The sequence below is a fragment of the Halichoerus grypus genome, chromosome 2, assembly GCF_964656455.1.
Source record: "Halichoerus grypus chromosome 2, mHalGry1.hap1.1, whole genome shotgun sequence".
NCBI lineage: Eukaryota > Metazoa > Chordata > Mammalia > Carnivora > Phocidae > Halichoerus > Halichoerus grypus.
The window spans coordinates 13,988,315-14,008,405 of NC_135713.1; the positions used below are offsets into that span (position 1 = coordinate 13,988,315).

General features: G+C 38.8%; 1 long non-coding RNA gene across 5 annotated transcripts in view; it reads left to right on the plus strand.

The window, feature by feature from the left end:
• The window catches only part of LOC118543617 (uncharacterized), an 87,619-nt gene extending 68,077 nt beyond the window's left edge, over nucleotides 1-19,542 (plus strand). For 4 of the 5 annotated variants that reach the window (XR_004921167.2, XR_004921165.2, XR_004921166.2 and 1 more), the window contains exons 3-4: nucleotides 14,732-14,819; nucleotides 15,218-16,086. This is a non-coding gene — a long non-coding RNA (uncharacterized LOC118543617). Of the gene's footprint in view, nucleotides 1-14,731; nucleotides 14,820-15,217; nucleotides 16,087-17,705 lie in introns of those variants that run through there. The other variant, XR_013445500.1, reaches the window with a different exon arrangement.
• Nucleotides 19,543-20,091: the final 549 nt, after the last annotated feature.

A 20,091-nucleotide genomic window follows, 5' to 3' on the forward strand; every position in this document is an offset into this window, starting at 1 on the left:
AGAGAGCATGAGAGGGAGGAGGGTCAGAGGGAGAAGCAGACTCCCTGCCGAGCAGGGAGCCCGATGTGGGACTCGATCCCGGGACTCCAGGATCATGACCTGAGCCAAAGGCAGTCGCTTAACCAACTGAGCCACCCAGGCGCCCTGTTTGTTTTCTTTTTATTGTCTGTCCTCTGCATTCAATTTTAAGCTCCATGAGGGTCAGGATTTGGTCTGTCCTAAGTGTTTGGAATATATAGACACTAATTAAATATTTATTGAATTAATGGATATATTTTACTACAACAGGCAAGCATTTCCTCATGTATAAGATAATGGTATTGGAACAAATGCAATTAAATTCACAACTATATCTAAATTTTTTATGCTATGACTAATATGGCAAAGAGATTTAAGATAACACATCAAAATTAGACCAGAATGAGATGTGGGGCAAGGAGATATTTGGAGTGAAAAACATGTGGCATGTGAGAGACTGGATAGAGAGGATGTGAGATTTATGTCATTGCACAAATGCCATCTGGTCCAGTCATGTCCCACAGAACTTTCTGGGCTGTGGAAACATTCTATTATATGCTGCACAATGCAAGAGCAATGAACTACCTGTGGGTACTGAGCTCTTGCAATACAGCTAGTATGACTGGGGAACTAAATTTTCATTTTTATTTTATTAATTTAAATTTAAAATCAAACAGGCCTTTAGATTCTAAAGTATGTGATTCCTCTTTGGCACTATGATTTTACCATCACAATCTGCTCCCACATGAAAGATAGGGGTATATTAGAGCTACAAAGTCATATGGGTAGGTTGACTTCAGAGATGGCTAGTTGACAGGAGAAGGTGTATCTTCTATGTATGTGCCTTAGATTTATGTCTAAAAATCAGATTAGAAAAAAAAAAAAGCTGCATACCACCAAAATGATACCATGGAATAGTACTACCTTGCTGTACTAATGACAATTCTCTATGTCTTTGAATTCTTTTCTTTCTCCTCATTTTATTTTTTTCTGTTTTCTCAGTCTCATCTCTATGGTTTTGAGCCCTGGTGAAAGTAAACAAAAAGTCAGTGCTCAGTAATTCTGCCACATTGAATACAAATGTCGATTACCACTGACACTGAAGTATGTCTTTGTGGACGATTCTGAACTTCAAATGATCCAAATGGTTCCCATGTTCTTTGGATCTATGATGTCCTCTTGTCATCTGAAATTTAAATTTCTGCACTCCTGTATTTCTGCCCTTTTCTTCTTAATTATTATCTCTTTTGCCTCCACAGAGAGCATCCAAACTGTCTTTTCACAAGTGACAAATGCAATGAAATGTCAACTGCCTGAGCTACTCTATACTCCAGGGGAGTCCTCCTTAGGCAGGGTGCTCAGCTGTAACACCTGTTTTCTTAAAGAAACCACGACCTTATTTTTTCTTTCTTTGATAACGATATCCAAGATATGTCAAAGGACATATTTATTATCTTGGATAATAATAATGACTCAGAGAAGTCTTACAAATGTTCCAGTTTGTTCTTAACCCACTAGAGCCTTGACATCTATGAAAGATGATGTGTTACATAGGATTTGAGATTAGGAGACTGAGTTTACATTCAGGCAGTGCTGCAGATGCATATGTGACCTTGAGAAAGTTGTTAAACATCACTGTTTAGCAAAATAGGGATGATAGTATGCATGTCTCAGGGTTGCCGTGAGAACTAGCTAAATTCCTATACATGGAAGCACTTCATACCTGGGGGGGTCAACATGAGATTCAATTAACAATGACAAAAAAATTTGGAAGGTCATTCCAGTTTCAGAAATTGTCTTTGAACTTGTTCTCTCTTGGGATATTTACCAGCCCCTCCACCATCATGAATGTCCCTTCTTAACATAGCTGTCACCCTTCAGAAAATACCTTTCTGACTACTCCACGTTGGTAGGATATTATCTTTAACCATAGTTCTTCGTAGTGTCTGAGTTAGTTTCTGTGTATATTAGCTGCCACTCTCCTCACACCCCTGAGGATATAAATTTCTAAAGGATAGATATACTCACTATTTTGTTTACTTCTGTATCCCCTGTCCCAGGAACATTGTACACAGTAAGTGCTCAATAAATAAATGTTGACTGACAAACCCCCAGGACACTCTTAAATTTGTCAGAAGCCAGCTGCTTTTTCCATAATAGGTCATTTTTACTGAATTTATGAACTTTCCCACTTATTATTCACTTTAACAGCTTGGCTGCTATGGAAGCTGTATTTCCTTCTAGGCTCGTTATGGGTGGCTGTGGGAAATACAGATAATTTGTCACCCTGAATCCAGGTTAAATATTTTGGAAAAGAGTTCCAGAGCTCACCACAAAGCTCTATTAAATTCTTTACTGGCTGTCATTACAGTCTATAGTTTGTTAAGATAGTTCTAGATATGTGGTTATACCATAGCTTAGATTTTATTTCGTTTGTCAGTATACCACAGTTTTATCACACAACCCTCAGTGGTGTTATTTCCCTGCACTCTGCATAAAATTCATAAAGGAATTAGGATTGTATTTAGTTAATAATCTGATATTTTTATTAGGCTACTCTTGCTGCCATGAGTTGAAATTGTAGTCCGTTAGCAAACATGTCAGAAAATTTCCCTTGCCCTTTGCTAGTGGCCCATCAAGGAGACTTTTTGCAGTGATGGGTCCCCAACTTTTCAAGGCTCTGGGGAACAAGAAGGAATATCTGGTGCCCCTAATGGCACAGGATTGTAGAAAATGTCTGTAATTTGCTGCTTACAATGTCAAGCCAACAAAGAGAAAGATGTTCAAAGGAACAGGGATTCAATAGCAAAATTGCTCGAGTTCATCTTTCCATTTGGGGCCAGACTACTGACATCATGGCACTAACTGATAAATTCATTCATATACAAGAACATTACATCTTGTGGCAGAATTTATTATTCTTTTATTTTTAGTGGACCTTGAAGCTCGGCCAACTCCTCCAGTTGAGTTTTAGAGCAATTCCCAAGCATCTCCTGGTACTCCAAGGATGGACTCTAAGGGAGAAGTCATAAACTTTCCCTTACATAAATTAGCTGAGAGTGTCAGTTATATTGCCTTCACAAGTTCATATTTTGGGAACCTCCGACAGTTAATTCATGAACCACCATGTTAAATAAGACCCAGAAACCATGTTTCTCTTCAGCCACGTGTCTACATGTGACAGCGACTTCCTCACAGCAGGCACATCTATTTCTGAATTACCTGCATTTAAGAAGATATAAAATAGAGGGGTTATATTTTAAAGATATTTTTTATAACATACTGTAACAATTTTGAATTAAAATTGTCTTGGTGAATGATAATATCAGTTAATTACAAATCTTAGGTGTAGGGGCGCCTAGGGTGGCTCAGTGGGTTAAGTGTCTGACTTCACCCCAGGTCATGATCTCAGGGTCCTGGGATCGAGCCCTACATCGGGCTCCTCGCTCAGCGGGGAACCTGCTTCTCCCTCTCCCTCTGCCCCTCCCCCTGCTCATGCTTTTTCTCTCTCTCTCAAATAAATAAATAAAATCTTAAAAAAAAAATCTTAGATGTTTGGTGAAGATAATCCCGAGTTGAAAGTTAGACTAGCTGGTTATGAATCTAAAACTTACTAATTATATAATAGTAGGTAAGTCATAATTTCTCTAAGGCTTAGTTTCTTCTTTTGTCAATAAGACTGGGGAAGGGGGAAGGCAGGGGATGGCACATGACTTTTCATGTACGGGAGCCTATTTGCTGCAGAATGAGAAGCTGATACTGTGAGCAGAACACATGCATGGGCTAGACCAAGGCTGGGGGCCAGGCTTCCTCACCTTTTCAGAAGTACCACAGGCTAATGGAGGCCTCGTTCTGCAACATGAGATGTTTTTGGCACTTTATTTTCTAAGCTTATTTGTAGGGAGTCTGTGTGATAAAAATCTGCTCGGTAGGCAAAAGTTATTAAAAATATACTCTTATGGGAAGAAATCACAGAGGGAGACAAAGACAAACCATGAGAGACTCTTGACCCTGGGAAACAAACTGAGGGTTGCTGGAGGGGAGGTTGGTGGGGGGATGGGGTCACTGGGTGATGGGCATTAAGGAGGGCGCGTGATGTGACGAGCACTGGGTGTTATAGGCAACTAATGCATCATTGAACATTACATCAAAAACTAATGTTTTGGTTAATTGAATTTAAATAAAAGAAAAACTATATCTATATCTATCTATCTATCTATCTATCTATCTATCATCTATCTATCATCTATCTATACTTTTAAGTGAAGAGAGAAAAGCAAATGATGGAACTTTGGTTTTGTCATCTTTGTGCCCACTGCTGCCCTTCCTATTTGGGTTGAAATTCTCACCCTCAGAGATATCCCATATCATAGGTTGGGGATTTTAATTACAGGAAAAACTACTGATTTGCACAAGTTACCTGAAAAAGAAGAGGATGAACTCAAGATAGACTTTATTAACTTGGCCTCATCCATTAGCAGGAGGATAGGACTTGATTGATAGTTCATTGACAGAAGTCAATAGTATGGCTTCTGGGAAACTGGGAGGGATTTACTGCAGAAGAGCACCATGATGGGACTTAATTTTTAATCTAATAAAGAAATTTCTGCCTCTGCCTTAACAATTGGTTTTGAAAATCCAGCTACAGCCAATGAGCAGAAGGCATTCTCTTGCATAGGGATTGCTTTGGAAATGGGCCATATAACCAAATTTGGCTAAATGAAACCCAACAGAAGGTTTACTGGTAGCTTTTGGGAAAAAGTATTCTCAATCCTAAAACAGAGCCATCAAGAGAGAGGTTGGAGACCCAGAAGGGTTGAGTCCATCTTTCTAAGAGCCTGAGGATACAGGAGAACCAAAGAACACTGGTAGAAAGATGCAGTTGGACCAGAGATTGTACTAGGTTTGACCACTGCTCTGCCTCTGTATTTGTCTTTAATTTTTAGAAGTTTGATTATGATGTTTCTTGGCATGGATTTCTTTGGGTGTACCTTATGGTTCATTCAGCTTTTTGAATTTATGCATTATGTCTTTTGCCAGATTGGGAAATTTAAGCTGTGTTTCCTTCTTCAAGGACTCAGATGGCGTGAATGCTAGATCTTTTGTTTTATAGGCCCATAGGTCCCTGAGACTTGGTTATTTTTTTCAATCTATTTTCTCTCTCTTTTTATACAGATTTTGAAAATTATGTAGATTTATCTTCAAGTTCATTGATTCTTTCCTCTGCCCCCTTCATTCTGCTGTTGAGCCCACCCATTGAGATTTTATTTCAGTTATTGTACTTTTCTGTTCTGAAATTCTTATTTGGATCAAGAGGATTAAGAGCACACTTATCATGATGAGCACTGAGTAATGTATAGAATTGTTGAATCACTATATTGTACACCTGAAACTAATATAACACTGTATGTTGACTACACTGCAATTAAAATTTAAAAAAAACTCCCATTTGGTTCTTCTCTATAGATTTTATTTCTTTGCTGATACTATTTTTCATTTGTTCCAAGTGAATTTATAATTGCTCACTGAAGAATATTTATGATGTCTGAGTTAAAGTTTTCCTCAGATAATCCCAACATCTCTGTCATGTTGGTGTTGGGGCTCTTTGTTATAGCTAAGTTCCCCAGTAGGTCTTTGTTGGTGGCTCCCTGGCTGGGAGGGTTAGGAAGAACTCATTACTACTGCCCACATGGTCACTACTGATCCCACAGAGGAGTGGGGTGGCCTCGTGACTGCTGGCTAGTGGCGAAAGTCCTGACCCCATCAGGCCTCCCCTGACACCACAGTCTCACGGAGGTATGGGGTGGTTTTTACTGCTAGCTGTGGGTGGAAGACTGGCTTCCCCATGTTACTCCCTAAACCAGTCATGGGTGAGGTCCCTTGTTACAGCCTAGAAAGGGTGGAAGTCTATATTTTTCATATCAGTCCCCACTGAAGCAAGTGGTGTGGGGACAAAGATTTTTTTGGTGTGGTATTTGGCTGGCATAGAGTGTTTCTTATCTAAAAGTTTCTGTCTCACTGGGGCGCCTGGGTGACTCAGTCAGTTAGGCATCTGACTCTTGGTTTCTGCTCAGGTCACGATCTCAGGTTCATGAGATCTAGCCCCACGTCAGGCTCCCCACTTAGTGGAGAGTCTGCTTCTCTCCCTCTCCCTCTGCCCCTCCCCCTGCTTGTGTGCTCTCTCTCTCTCTCTCCCTCTCTCTCTCTCTCAAATAAATAAATAAATCCTTAAATAAAAAATAATAAAAGTTTCTGTCTTACTAGGTGTCCCTTTCTTGTTTTTTTTGGCTCGAGAGCAGGTTTTTTTTTTTGGTCTGGATCCATTAGTATTTCCAGATTGTCAGCTTTGGCTTCTTCAGCTCCAAGTCTGTAATATATTAGGCAAAAAGAAATCCAAGGAACTCACCACTGAGTGATTTCACATGTCCTGTGGTTCATAGGCATCAGCCTTCTACTCCACATTTCAAAGTTTTCTAATCTTTGTTTTATAGATAATGTCCAGGGTTTTAAACTGTACTTAGTGGAAGTATTTGGAAAGTATGTTTACTCAATCTTCCTACAAATAAATCCTTCCACAATTTTATTTTTACTTTTTTTTTTTTTAATTTGGAGATATTTCTGAATTCTCTACTCTATACCTTGATCTGTCTATTTGTTCTTCAGTATTGAAATGTTTTGATTGTTATTTTACTACCTGGCAGGTTTATCTTTATTACCACTTTTCATGGAAATACCAAATTTTATGGGTATTCCTACACATTGTTTTCTAATATAAGCTTTAGAATTAGGTTGTTGATTTTTTTAAACCTTCTTTTATAGCATTGTATTGAAAATATTAAATAGATAATAAATTTCGGGATAATTGGGTTATTTAAAATATTTACTCTTCCTCTATGAGAACATAATATTTATTTTCATGTATTGGTGTCTTCTGTTATGTATCTCAGGAGAGTTTTTATATTTTCTTCACAGAAAGACCTATTACATAGGCCTTATTAGGTTTATTCTTTTTTAGGTATCTTATGCTTTCTTTGTGTTGCTGTTGTAAATGAGATATTTTCTTCTATTATTTTCTATCCTAAATTCCCTCCTTGCTTTTTCTTTAGAATTAACTAACTTGTCAGCTTTTGGTCATTCAATTTTGAATTTTTTTTTTTTTTTGATAATTTAGAACTATTTCAATTAGTTTTTAGAATATAATGAAATCCTAGTTTGGATTTTTTTTTTTTTTCATTTAGAAAATAACTATTGCCCTTCTCTATAAAGATGAGAAAATTGACACAATTTCACTATCTCTTACGTCCTCTCTGCAACTCAGATTTGGCTGGTATACTTATTATCTGCTTTTCTTTATCACCTTTAGATAATCTCTTTAGGTGGATTCTGGATTGTTCACTCTTAATTCTTTTAAACCGGTCTACTTCCCTGAGCCAAGAAGTTCTGACCTATTGCTTCCTCTGAAGGGGAATGAGGCTTCTTTCCTTTGATGTGGGTGAGAGTTTGCGTGCTAATATAGGAGAACCTTGGGGGAAAGACCATGCATGTGTCAGATTCTTGATTCTTCAGGAGGAAGGTCAACTTTGGCCCATATGTATCTTTCTCCTACCCCCTTCTTACCCTTGGGGCCTTGAGAAGAAATTAAAGTCACAAGCAGAGTCCTCTACATTCTCAAGGCTGTAGATAAAAAGGAAGGCTTCTTTCTGTACCTTGATAGGAAAGTCCTAGAATTTTGCTGCCCTTCAGAGGAAAGAGTGCTACATTCCCATCACTCTCTCCAGGATTGCCAGTAAAGGCCCCCTGCTGGTGGACGTCTGACTTAAGGGGGCCCACAGCCAGAGAGGGAAGGAACCAACAGATGAAGCCCTTAAAAAAACAGAGACTCTGGAGAAGACTATTAATAACCTGAACAAAAATTATCACACCTCCTAAGGAGAGCCAGACAGAGGCCAAAAAATAAATTTTAAACTGAAACATTATCTAGAATATAATTCAGTAGATGACTCGAAATTTGGTCATGGCTGCTCATTTTGTCAAGCCTGACTTCCACGTCCCTGACTGCATATTTTCTCTACTGTCTAATCTCTTTTTGTTGCTCCTTATGTGATTTTTACGTCTAGTAAATTTCATTTTCTTGCCTGAGAATTTTCAGCTGTTTTTTTTTTTTTTTCTTTCTTCCATTGCTTTATCTTTTTAAAACTGTCTTTTCAGGGAGGTGATATTTTTTTGAATGTTTTGGTTTTATGCTGAATTTTTGTTTGTTGCTAATTATCACTTGTCGCAATTTTAAAAAATGCCAGCAGTCCAGACATTAACTAGGGACTTCCCACTTTTTGCTTACGATATTGTAGAACTGGTAGGTTTGTGTATTCCTTTTGCTGTGGATCCACATATAGTTGTGGCTATGGTCACTGGAAATGCTTGGCAAAGAAGGGGAAAGAAAACAGTTCAGAAAGGTTGGCTGTGTTCCAGCACCGTGCAGGGCACTTTACGTACTCTTTCTTTTAATCCTTGACAGCAAGTCAAAACATTAAACAGGAATCCCTCTTTATTTATTTATTTAAAAAAAAATTTTTTTTTTCTCTTCAATTCAAGCTTTTTCCATTGTTATGATGGTGGCCACTTCCTTCCCTAATACAGACAAACTACTTCGCCCTCTCCTAATGGATGAAATATTTAGATAGAATATCTTTTTATCAAGACTTTGATCCTTAAAAAACAAACTGTAGATCAGACATTCTCCAATACTCTAAAGGTATTACCAGTTCCTTGCATGGGAGCGTGGATAACATGTGAGCAGAGAATTTGGTCAATAACATGACATCCAGACACTTCAAGAAGAGTGTCAGAGACTTCGAGTAGGAAAATAGCAAAGAATAAGGAAGACAGGGGGACTGAATATGAAACATTCCATAATTTTGTCCTGAACTAAACTGGGTGTTGAGCATGTGTAAATGGTGGGATGGAGGTTTCTACCAATGGGTAAATTTTCTTCCAATTACCAGTTCTGCTTGACGGAGGGAAATAGGTTATAGACACTGTGAGAATAGGGAAGGCTAGGTGAGAAACAGACAGGTGAGGAGGATGCTGGCTGCATGAATGTACCCAGAACGGGCCTGTGTGTCACCAGACGGTGGTCACAGGTGACGGAGTGGGCGGGTCCTGGGAGGCATTCCCTGGAACTCTATCCCCTCCTTATCCCTGTGCTGTCCTATCACCAGTTTGTCTTTTTCCTGCTCCTGTTCCCTTCAGCTCGACTGACTCACCCTGGGTCCAGATAATCATTAAATGTGATCTTTGGGGATCATAGACTGGATTGTTTCTTGCAAATTAGATAATACTATTTTTCCCATTAAAATTAAAAAAATAATTTTCACAAATGATTTAAAGATTCCTTTTGAAGGGTATCCTTGATCAATCTAGCTAGAAGTGCTGTCTTGTAGCCCTTGGGCGCCTTGCTGACCATGATTACATGCTGTCTAGTGCTTTGTTGGAGTTTTCCTACAACCACCAGACTAAACTTTTTGATTGCAGGGCCATGCCATAAATAAGCAAAGGGCACAATATATCATCAGTTGTGATAATGACTGAATGCTGCTTGACAAAAGGATTAAATACAAAAAAAAAAAAGACAATTTTTTCAACTTTGTTCTTCCCCCGCGCCAGTAAACTTATCTGTCTGTACCCTTCCTTATCCACTTTTCTTTTGCTCAGAGATAGAAATGTCCCTCCTCTGAAGTTCATTTTTGGCCTCTGTTACAGATTCCCACTTTTCCCACTCTCTGTTTTCCCCTTTTCTAGAATGTTTAGTCTTTCCATTCTTCATAGTTCTTGGACTTTTTTTTTCTCTTGACCCTTCACCTTCTCAACAGTCTCTCATCTTTAAAAAACATAACTAGAAAAGGAAACCCAAACAGACCTCCCTCTACAGCCCATTTAATGGACAAGAGGGGAATGGGGACTCATTATCATCATCCTGGCCCCAAACAAAGAAAGCAGATGTAAGACTGTGTCACTGTGGATGGGGAAAATGGAATGGTTGTGATAAGTTAAGCGATTTCCCTTTTCACTGGCAAGCAAATCTGATTACTCCGCTCTTTCCCTATTTCTTCATCCATTCTCATTGCTCCTCCACCTGCCCACTTTGTCTCTTTTGGCTTCACATCCAAGTTTATGAGAAAGTTTATTGCTGTCTCCCTTCCTACTGCCAATTTCCTCCTGTCCCCTTATTTATCCTGGGAGCCCCTCAGCACTGGCTTCTGTCACATCACTCTGGTAAGTTTCCTGTGGCTGCTTCCATGTTTTCTTCATTACAAGGCCAACAGACATTTTACAATGTCTTCTCTGTTTCATTTGACTCTGTTCTTCACCCCTAAATTTTGAGACTCTATCTTTAATTGATAAATAGATAAAGCTCCCTCTCCAGCTTCTCCTTCTACTTCTCTGGTTGTTCCTTCCCGGTCTCCTTTGGACTTTTCTCCCTCCCTCCACCCTGACTTTAAATTCTAGAGTTCCTCCAGGATTTCCCAATGTCCTTCTCAGCACAACCAAACGTCCTTGAGAGATCTTATCCTCTATGTCTTCAAATATATGTCCCATATGCTAATGACCCTCACATTTTTATTCCTAGTCTTGATCTTTTCCTGCCCTCTAGATCATCTATCCAACCTCTGTCATGGTCACTGACCTATAACAAACCCTAGCAGAACTCACCTCCACTCTATCCTGCATCTTCCTGTACTTCCCACCTTGAGGCATCAAGTTGACTGAAGTGTCCATCCACATAGGGATCATTCTGGATTTACTTCTCTCCCCTGCCCCAAAGTTTGGTCTCTTCTCAAGCTCCACTTATGCACCGTGTTAGTGCCTTGGGCTCTTTGTCTCCATCCTCACTGCCACTGGCTTCATTCAGGCTCTTATGTAGTTCCTTTTGAACTATTGAAGAATCAAAAACCACTTCCCATAGTATATCAGAATGCCTGTTGTAGAATTTATTTCTGCCTTGGGTGAGGCCCTATGTCCCTAGAAGAACGACAAGCTCCAGGAGCTCTTTGTGGTCAGGTGCCCTGTCAGCTTCTCCTCACACTTACCACCTCTTCTGCCCTCTCCCCCTTTGAGCTCCAAGTGTGCCGAACACCTGCAATTGTCAGTCAGGCATCCTGACTTCTGTGAAATCTTCACCCTATCTTCACTACCCATCTCGCTCCAGATTATGTTAGGTGTCTCTTCTGGATTCCCTTAGCTCCTCGGGGGCGGGGGGGCTCTGTTTCTATTATTCTTACCAAACTGAACTGTAAATGCCTGCTTTTATTCACTTTTTTTCTTTACTTACAAAGACCTTTCAGTGCTCTGAGAAAAGTGATTGTATCTCAGTATATCTCAAACCTAGCACAATGACTTTTAAATGAATGGAGGAAACTCAGCAGAGGTTTGGTAGTAGGACATGACTAACATATTTAATCTAATTTAATTAAAATGTCAACTATTTTAATGTAATTATTTTAATCTAAATTCCCTTCTAATAATTTTTCATATGCAAACATCATTTTACTACGTGTGCCTTCATTTTACATAGTATGCCATTAATCTTAACATTATAGAATATTGATTCATGGTCTTCATAACTACTTTAAACGTGGAATGATGTTCCATTAAATTGATGTATTAATATTTATTTGCATGTTCCTCTGTTTCTGGCCACTTTAGATGTAAGCACTTCTTTTTATTTGTAAAGATAGTGATTCTGCAAATCTGACATGGCATTTCCTCCATTCACTATCAATTCGGTGCTTAGAGGAAAACTAGGATCTTACACGAGACAGGGACACTATAGTCTGGCCTTGATATACAGGACAATAACATACTCAAACATAATTTTCTCTTTTATGATTTCAATGTTCCTGTAATATCTGCTTTTCAGAATTATTAAAATGAAAGTCATGTCAGAAACAAGGAATGAGTGCTGGCACATCATCTTAGCACTACTGAAGCATATATATTAAGATTGAACTCTGATAATCCTGTTTTGGTTGAAATCTGTGCTAAGTTTCAGCTTGGAACAAACTGGCAGGTTAGATTCTTAATTCATAACCTGAGCACGTGCCTGTGATGGGTTGTTCTGTCCTCAGCTGCTCTGGGTTCGCTCCCACCGAAGCAGGTGCTAATGGATAAATGCTGGTTGAGTGAGGGAGCTGCTGCTTTGCCCCAGAAAGGAGGTATAAGGCCATGTTATGGACAGAATGTTTGTGTGTCCTGAGAATTCATATGTTGAAACCCTCCCCCTAATGGAGGGTTAGGAGGTAAGGCCTTCGGAAGGCAATTAGGCTTAGATGAGGTCATGAGAATGGATCCACCATGATGGGATCGGTGCCGTTACGGAAAAGAGACTAACACCCTCTCAGACATGTGAACACACAGGGAAAGGGTGGCTGTCTGCAAATCTTTCACCAGAATCCTAATTAATCAGTACCTTGCACTGCTCAGTCTCCAGAACTATAAAAAACAAATATCTGTCATTTAAGCCAACTAGTCTAACTTAATTTTTTATAGCAGCCAGACTGACTAAGACAGACCATATGACCTGGAAGAAGATGGTTCCAGGCATTTGGGGCATAAAAGATGCACAAGACTTCAAGGCTTCCTTTATATTTTTTATAATATAGATTCCCCACTTTTCATCTTTCAATAAACTTCAATATATTGGCAACTTTCTTAAATGCAGAGTTCCCCAAGCATGTTATTCCAGATAAGGCCTGGTTAGCATTGAGAAGTGGGTCTGTTCCCTTCTGCATTCTGATACTCAATGTCTATTAATAGAGCCAAACCTTGCATTTTTGTTTCTTTTCAGTAACTTCATCATTATTCAAAAATTCAGTTCAACAGTCATTTGTGATAAGTAACGTTAACTCTGTCCTTTTCAAGGCAATGTCCTTAGCTTTTAAAATTTGGAGAAAAAGGCACAAATCTGCTGGTTAGGAATGGGTATTTTAGGTGCCATAGGAAAGGGAAAGGTATCCTGACACAGCAATGGCAGAGTTTCTCTTGGATAGACAGGATTTCACCCCTCAACTCACTCCAGATGCTTCGTTTACTCAGCCTAGGCATGCAGCCAACCTTGATTAGCACCACTTGACCTCATGTTGCTCCTGTCATTCTTTGTTAGAGAAAACCTCATCCACCTGTAGCAATCGCATGCCCAGATGACAATGAAATGTTCATTTCTTGTTTGTTCAGTAATTAATTAATTAATTCTTTCTGGTAATTTTGAGTTTCCAATGAATGTCCAACACTTTGGGAAATATACAGGAGTACATGACATGCCTTCTTCCAATTAAATTGCATATTATAAAGTTATAGGTGGAACATCATCAAATGTCAAAGTATCTTTTGGGGGGGTAGCTAAATTTGAGTTTCACAACAAACATTATTCTTGCTTACCAATATCCCTAGTTCCCCTTACTTCCTGACCCCCTAGAGGATCACATGCCCCTGACCTTTAAAGTCAGACATGGCCAAGTGTCTTCTTTTGGCAACAAAGTGTGAGCACAGTGATATGTGTCATTTCTAGAAAAAAGATCATATAAGAGTAGTGTGATGTCAACCCTGTGGCAGAAAACAGTTAAAGGTTCTTGTTGAGAGGATGGCATCATGAGTTGGTCAAGTCCACAGCATCCTGGTTCACTGAATATTACAGTGAGCAGAACCCCAGTATGACTACTATTGAACAAATAGCCTGCATAAGATTCATCATAGTAGGTGCTCACTAAATATTTTTGGGCAAAGCCATGTAAGCATGCATGAATATCTCTTAAGGTAACTTTCTTAGCTTGAGGTGTTATAACAACAATACCGTAGACTGGGTGGCTTATAAACAACAGAAATTTACTTCTCACAGTTCTGGAGACTGAGAGTCCATGATCAGGTCACCAACATGATCAGGTTCTAGTGAGGGCCCTCTTCAAAGTTGCAGATAGATGATTTCCCATTGTATTTTCACATGACAGAGAGCAGAGCAGTGAAAAAAAAAACCTCTCTTGTGACTCTTATAAGGGCACGAATCCCATTCATGGGGTTTCCAATATCATGAACTTACTGAATCCTAATCAATCCCTGAAGGTCACTCCTCCTAATACCATCACATTTGGGGATAGTGTTCAACATAGGAATTTTTGGAAAACACAAGTATTCAGTCAGTAATAGTAATGATGTGTGTGTGTGTGTGTGTGTGTGTGTGTGTGTGTATAAAGAGAATACCAAAGTCTTGGCCCCAATATTGGCAGAAGCTATGTTTCTATTATGTAGGGATAACATTCTAACATTTATCTCAGGATCTTTCTCTAGGAAAATTAAGTACAGGTTTGAGAAAATACTAATGTTTTAACCCAAAGTATACATTCTTAAAGTCAATTATCTTCTTGCATATGTAGATTACTCCTACATGAGATAGATATGAATTTATCTTATTTTGCTTCAATTTTCTTAGATCAAAATGTTTATCCTTTAAAATTACTTTAGAGACTAAAATGGATCTTTTTATTCTTTAATATGTATTGTCCTACTAAGAATTTTATATGATGTGTTGATTAAAGCTATGCCTAAAATGTATATTTTTAGACATTTTGAATAAATAAGGATGTATTTCACATGAAAGAAGTCACAGAATCCCAAAGGTAGAAGAGAACCCAGACACTGTGTATTTTGTTTCCTCTTTGCATAGGGATAGAGAAGCCAAAGTCAGAGAAGGTGGCAGAAGGATTTTATCTTCCAGAAACATGCTGCTTTGGACCACAGAAATATTTAATGAGGTATATTTTCTATTAAAATGAAAGGCTTTACAATCATCCTAGGAGAAATATTTTAGTAGGTTAGAGTGATGCTGTCCATTTTGGATTTTAGATAATAGTGATCAGAAACACTTTAATTGCCATTTTGAAATACACTACCTCCAGTGATAGAGAGAAAGTGGGGGATGTTTCTGCTGCTTCTTTAGTGATGGGTTGATCAAAGGTATAACTTTTATCAGGTGGATAAATGGTTTGTAAGTGACTAATGTGGGCTTGCCTATCTAACAAAAAGAAAAAAAAAAAAGCAGACATCATTTCTCCTTTTAATTTGTTACCATTTTAGCAAATGACCATGAGTGTGATGCATCTGTATTGGTTTTAATAATGCCAGCTAATTCTCACCACATCACTAACTTCAGGTCACCCTGGGACTGTCCTTGTCAGAAAAGTGGAAAGTTCCTGGCCAGAAATATCAGAATTCATGTCTCCAACAATGCCAAGCATGGAGCAGGTTCTAAGAAAGTACTTGTTGGAATGATCATAGGAGTTTGTCTTTAAAGCTTGTCATATGGGAAAATAATGGTGTGTTGAATGCAAACTTATTTGCAAAGTTCTAGGCTATGGAGGGATAAACACTGTAGTGCACGAGCATGTAGAATATTAAGGGAAGCAGACTCTTGTACTTGGAAGGCAGGATGCAGTGGAATAGAAGCAAGAGTGACAGTTGGAGGAATTTATTGTTGTATTGTATAAATTACCTTAATTCTGCAATTAGCAGGTGAGTGGGTGATCCTCTTTTTTCCTCTTAATTTGATTGACAGGTTTTTCCTTGAGTGTAGCTGAGTAAGCATTATTTCTAAATGTACTAGAAGAAAGTAAAACTCTTTCCCCTTTTCATGGGTGTCAATAAAAAACTATTTTGCGAATCCCGAGAACTAGACTGTTGGATTAAAATAAAGATTGTATAAAGAGCACGTTGATAAAGTCATCAACACTTTTGTTCTCTTCCACGTTTGCACTGAATATCAATTATTTTCATCAATTTCTCATACACACTGAAATGAAATATGAATAGAAAGGCCAGGTCCATTTTGTTTGCCATTGTTTAAATAGGACCCTACTTAGTGCTTGTGTATCATCTCTTCATTTGAGTATTAACTTAAAGTCTTTTACTGTCTTTGATAAAGCATTGTCAAGAGTCTGACATTAAGTATACTTGATATATAAGTATTTCTGCAGTTAATTTGTGTGCATAGGAGAAAACAAAGCATAAAGGCTTATTAAAACATTTCTCTGAAATAAAAGACATTCATAAGAAAATCGTTCTATTTTTTTTGCCGAAATCACAGAATTCCATAGCTATACCTGTTCCACACAAAGAGCTGTGCCTAACCATACTCTACCATGTATATGTCACTATGCAAATTTACTTATGACACATAGAAGTCATGTATAATAGTTGCTAGTTTTGTGTTAGGCAAAATGGCACGTTCCGAAAGACACAGACATTGACACTGACACAAGCCATTGAGCTTATTGAAGGACTGTGGACGCTTTATTGATCTCTTCTTCCACATTTAGAAACACAACAAATACTGCTTTAGGAAACATCTCTACAAAATCTTTCAAACAGAGAATCACAGGGGTACTGAAAATCGCTTCAATTATGTTTAAGCAAATAATTTTGCTGACCCATGCTGTATCTCTATACTGTCCATTTTTTAGTAAGTAAAAATGATTTTATTAAGCCAAAGTGAATCGTTACATCAAAAATCATTATGCACAATCTTTTAATAAATTCTCACAAGTATATAGCAGACATCATTAATAGCTCCAAAATTGTAAGGCAAATCTATTAGCATGGAAACACTTCAGTACTTATAAGTCTAATAAAATATACTAGATAGCTTTTCTAAATTTTTAATAATCACATGGGTGAGAGAAATTGGAGTAAGAAGTAACATTTATACAGTAAGTTTAAAAGACCCTTTAAATAATGGATATCCATCTTTTTATGTTATCTCTGAAGCTTTGGGTTATTGTAGATTGTTCACTATGATATAACAAATACATACATATGTATATAAAATATTCAGGGTTGGCTTTTTTTCATCCTATAGACTGAACATTCTCTCTCAGTAAGAACTGTCAGCACTACAACTTCTTTGTACCCTTGGCATCTTTTGCATTCCTTACACATAACATTCATTGTTTTTGCCTTGAAAATTTCCCATTACTCACATCTTTCATATCCAATCAGCAGAGAATATTTTCAGCCCAAGAGGTGCTGACAACCCAAGTTGCATGGCCATTAGGCAAAGTGGGCTGGTTTTTACATTTTGTGAGCTAAATGTTAATGCCTTAATATCAAGCATCTCCTGGGTTCAAAATCTATCGCCACTCTGCCCCCACCTCGCCTCCACACCCCTACAGCGTTTTCTATTCTTGCTACTAAATTGCTCCAGATTTCTTCTGGTTTTCCTTCATAAACAAGAGAGGTGAGGGATGTATTTTTGTTTTAGCGGCTGCCCTAGGGAGAACCTCGATTCTGCCGCTCATAAATGACACAACTCTGCTTGATAAACACGATCCCTTCCAGGTGCAGGAGGATGCTTTCTAATAAAACAAAGCAACCAACTTTCTCCTTTTATATCTTCTTCAAAAAGCCAGTTATGCCTTTCAGTGCATTCCCTGTAACCTGGTGGCCAGTAAGCTCTAGGAAGACAATGTCACCAAGCTGGTGAGAGAGACTGTGGCTGTAATAACACAAATTCTCTCCTGAAGCAGACTGAGTTCCCTACCTGAATGCATTTATCCAAAGGGCTCACAGGACAGGCATCTTATCCTGTGGTTTAAATCAGCATAATCATCTTATCTGACACGCTTTCTCTTTCTCTTTTTTTGTAGGGTGTTGAAAAATTGTAAGGATGTAAGAGTATGTTTATGTAGCTTTAACTAAGGCTCATGAAGCAAGGAGTGGAGCAATTAATCATGACTGTAATGTGGTATGAAAGATTCTGTCTCGTATCTGCAGCCAGGGCGCCTGGGTTCCAGTGCTGGCTTTCTGTGACTTCGCTTATGCCAACTCACCTCAAGACACCAGGATGCTCTCTCTCCCTCACATGAACCATGGAATTTGTCCCCCTTGACTACTCTATAATCTGGTCCAAGAGATCTCAAAGGTGGTATATGGATCCCTGTGGGATTCTCAACACTCTTTTGGGAGGACTGAAAGGTCAAAAACTACTTTCATAATAATAGCAAAATAGATTTAATATGTCTTTTTCACTGAAGGTGTAAAAGCAATGGACTGGGAAACTGGTGGGACCTTAGCATGATTCAAAGCGGTGGCACAAAACTCGACTGCAGTCATTCCCTTCTTCACCACCATACGCTTGCAGGATTAAAAAAAAAAATTAATTTCACTTGAGAATGTCTTGGACAAAGCTGGAAAATTATTAAGTTTATTAAATCTACTCTTGAGTACATGTCTTTTTAATATGCCGGTGATGATGTGTGATGGTTTCCGAAGGAAAAACACTTATGCAGTTGTTCGAGTTACGAGCTGAACTGGTTGCTTTTTCATGGAATACTCATTCTACCTTAAAGAACAGCCAACAGACAAACTCTGATTTTCAGACTTGGATATTCGGCAGACATTTTTGTGAAAAAAGAATTAGGTGAGCCTGCCACTTCAAGGTAAACAAAAGACAATATTTGTAGCTGAGATAAAATTGGAGATTTCAAATGAAGAAAAGTATTTCAAAAAACCAGTTTTCACCCCTGTTTAACAGCTTTGCAATATGTAAAGACTAATCTGATAAAATTGATGATTGTTATGGATGAATGTTTGTGGACTCCAAGAGTCATATGTTGAAGACTTAACCCTCCCAGTGTGATGGTACTTAGAGGTGGGGCTTTTGTGAAGTGATTTGGTTTAGATGAAGCTTGGATGAGGTATGGGGATGGGGCTTCTATGATGGGGTTAGAGCCTTTGGAAGAAGAGAAAGAGAGATCAGACTGTGCTCTGGATGGTGAAAAAGTGAGGAGAATCACAGGTGATGGGGGATGGAGAAGAGGCTGCTGACCTGTCTAGAGAACTCAGGGTAACCTATATTGTTAGTGAAGTATTTTCACATGAGAACCATGAGGCTCTGCCTCTGATGAAAGATCAGCCTTGACTGGTACCTGAATTATCTGGGCAAAATAGAAGGTCAGTTGAGTCTGATGCTTTTGATCCAAGCCAAAAGCAAAGTGAGTGATAAAGACAGAGACACTGAGGCTATTATTTGAAGGACTGTAGACCTCTCTGTCTCTCTCCCCCTCTCTTTCCCTTTCTCTCTGTCATTTTGGTGAGGACACAGTGAGAAGGATGCTGTTGGCAAGCCAGCAAGAACGTTCTCATCTGGAACCAAATTAATTGGCACTTTGATCTTGGACTTCCCAGCCTCCATAACTGTGAGAAGTAAATGTCTGTGGTTTAAGCCACTCAGCCTTTTATATGTTGTTACAGCAGCCTGTGCTGACTGAGAGAGTGGTGATATTAATGAATGTGGTTTTTGGTAGTGTATCGTAAAATAAGAGTGTAGAGGGTTCCCTGGGCCTACAGCTGTAGTAACTGTTGATGTAGCCAATCCTGTGGGTTCACCTTTTCTTTGTTCTGTCACCTTGGCTCCTTCAGAGTCACCTGGGCAACACCTCATAGTGACTTTTGCTGCCAAGGCCTGACAGGACTGGCCTGAGTCCAGGACATAAATTCATCTCCTATACTCCCCAAAGTATGAGGTCTAGAGTTCTGATGTGATGTTAATCTCTTAGAATCTTCACTCTACCAGAGCACATTACAGTGTATATATCAAGGAAGGACAACCACCCTTCATGCTCCAAAGCAGATACTCTGCTTCTCAGGTGGACTTTGGTGAAAACAACTTCTCTTGCTTCTGCCTGAAGTGTTCTCCTAAAGCCTCAGTCAGGAGCTCTTGCAACTGATCGTGGAGCAGTTCGGGTTTTCTATACTTTTTTTTTCCTCTGGTGCTGACCCCAAACAAAACCCAAACCGATCAAATATAACACAACAAAGCATCATGTCAAACGAATGGCCCTGACTCCTCCTACCGGTTGGTCAGACAAGCCCAGCCCTGTCTGAATGGTAGTTGAAGTTCAGACTGGATACCTTGCTATTGTAATCTTTTTACTGAGTGGATGTTGAGATGCAAATAGAAAATAAACTTCATTTTTCCTGCCACTAACCTTTTTATTCGGACTGTGGGATAGTCCTCTCTTTGCCCCTAGA